The sequence below is a fragment of the Aptenodytes forsteri genome, unplaced genomic scaffold, assembly GCF_000699145.1.
Source record: "Aptenodytes forsteri isolate BGI_AS27 unplaced genomic scaffold, ASM69914v1 Scaffold179, whole genome shotgun sequence".
NCBI classification, from domain to species: Eukaryota; Metazoa; Chordata; class Aves; order Sphenisciformes; family Spheniscidae; genus Aptenodytes; species Aptenodytes forsteri.
The window spans coordinates 1776372-1779077 of record NW_008795378.1 but is presented as its reverse complement, the minus strand read 5'-3'; positions in this window follow the sequence as shown (position 1 = coordinate 1779077).

Genomic DNA, 2706 nt, shown 5'->3' with positions numbered 1-2706 from the left:
GGTGGCTGGGCCGGGTCCGCCGAACTGCCTCTCTCGAGTTCTACGTGCCTGGCTTCTTTCGGCAGCGGCTCGTTCTGCAGGGCTTCCCCACAGCCTGAGCTGCGGTTACGGAAGGGGCGAAGGAGGAAAACTCGTCACTTTACTTAGGTACAACTAGGATCGTCCTTCTTTGAAGGCTTCAGGAGCCAGAAGCGCCTGCAGTGGTACTGTGCGGAGAGCAGATGTTCTGCCCGTAAGCGGTGGAAGCGCAGCCTGTGGACCAGGCTCTCCAGCTGAGCTGTTGCGTAGAACCACATCCATCGCTACCATCCGAGCATCAGGAAAAACAGCCTTGGACAGGTCTAACTGTGCTCCTTTGCAATCGGTTTCATACCGCGACTCCTCCCCAAATTTTGTCACCACCAACCTGATTTGAGAGGAGCCACAGAAAATTCGGGAGTTTAACACAAACCCATTGCAAAAGTAGCATGCTGCCCTTCAGCAGCCAGCACAGAGCTGACAGGCAACTGGCGCTGTTCAGAAGCAATGGCAATGCTTTTCTTACAACTACTGCTGACTGAAATATTTTCTGTAAGAATTCTAAAGAATCCATGCAACGTGCACTGCCCACAAGACAGTATATTCAGTTCAGGTGAAGCTTTAATTACCATATATCAAATGGCTAAGATATTTTTTTAAGAAAGAAACAGGAAGGATGCTTTTTAACTAAAGGGGGGCGAAGGGAGACGGTTAATAAAAGGTATTTTATTAAAACTGTTAGTCATAAGCCACCTTATCACTGCAAGTAGTATTTCCTTCCCACTTCGCCTGTTCAACAATACATCAATAGCTTCTTTGATAACATGTATTTACATTGCCCGACGCTTCCTGAACAGAAGGATGTTTCTGGCAATCCTAAGAAACAGGGAACCCTTGTTTTCTTCTGTTATAGAAAAACAATTCCTTTTTTCCACTGCCCCTCTCCATGCTCCAATCAGCATCGCATCTGGTTGGTTGTATTACAGCAGCGTGGAGTTCAGCTTTTTTGTGTTCAGTCACAGGCTGCTACATGAGATCGGCATATCCAATCGACACACCTTGCTCTTTCTCATATCGGTGATAAAATAACTTACGGCCTTATTTGCTGTTTACCTTAGGCGTGGTTACAAAGTACAGAATTTTTTTTGTGCTACCTGACCTTCCCACAGCAGCTGGTTTTTTCCTCAGAAGAAAGTTACTTGCTCCACCCAGCTTCCACACAGTCTTACATTTTTTTTTGTACATCGGGAAGTACCTTGCTGTACCTGAACTCACCCATTTCTTGCACCAGGACTTCCAACATGTTTTCTGTTTCCTACTGGATCTCCAAGAGTATTCCAGCATGAGTCTTCATCCTCCCTACACCACCTCCTTTTTTTAACGTATGAAAATTCCTATTTTCTCCTACTTAATCATCATATGATCTTTTATAGAAACCAGTCATCCTCATTAGACCTGGTAAATTGTCACCACGCATTACAGCCAGTCCACCTGTGGTCAGTGTGACTGCTTCACCCTTCAACAGTTTAAGCTCATCTATAATGCTTTGGAAGGTATTTGAGTTTTGTAATACACTTGCCAAGATTCTTCTTTGCAAAGTACTTATCTATCCCAACTAGCTGCTAGACATCTGGCATTTTTCCCTCCTTCATGTCCAATTATCAGTTAGTCAAACTGCATTATGTGAGGAAACAGCAACCTAATTGCAGAGAGGTATTGCTGAGCTACATTTTACTACTTCCTATTGTTCTATTATCAAATTTTTAACCAATTTCATTTTCACTCACACAACTGGTTCTCTGTCAAATATTTAAAGTGTCATGAGCCAGCACTTCTGTCCAATGTAGCCGCTTTCTGTCTCATTGAGAACACAAGCAGATTTGAAAATACTAGTATACCTGGAGGCTATGTAATAACATTATGTAATTCGAAGACACGGAAGGTATTTTGTGACGAAGAGAGGGTGAGGTGCTGAGTTTGTCGAGGTGTCCCATGTAAGATTTTAATTAGGCCTATGTGGTATAGCAGCTACTTGTCTTTATGGAGGTTGGGCCTTGCTCATCTATGCCAGGTAATATGCAGCAGCTGCTACCACCTACAGACAGGAGTTCATTCAACTCAGATCAATTATGATCAATTCAGAGGGAGAGGCGGTCCTCCCCATAGCAGGGAAAGGTTCAGAGCCAACATTTCATAGGAAGGAACTGAAAGCTAAGTTAACAGAGCTAAAAGACTCTTCTGCTTCATATCACTCGGAGAAGTTAAAAGTTCATCACCGGTGTCCCTGTTTGAGCTGCTGAGGTCCTTGAGCAGCCAATGTGGAAAAGCACTACAGGCAGGTATTTTCCTGATCTTAACCTCCCAAAAGGACTCTCGAGACAGCACGCATCACCTCCCTCATTTTCCTACTGTAGCTAAAGCATGGAATAAGTAAAGCTTATTTGCCATAGGCCCTGGCAACATATAGCTCAACTGTACCACTGCTGCAGGAAAATTAAAACTGTCCCTGCAGCCGTGCTCAGCTAAATGCACAGCGCCACACACCACCGCGGGTCCTGACGGAGGCCAGACCCCTCACCCCCAGCCAGGCTGCTGCTCCCCACCACAACCTTCCTGCGTTATTGTGAAGCCGGTCGCTACCTCACCACGATCTGACAGCCGCCCGGGAGGCTCCGCGGGGACGCCCAG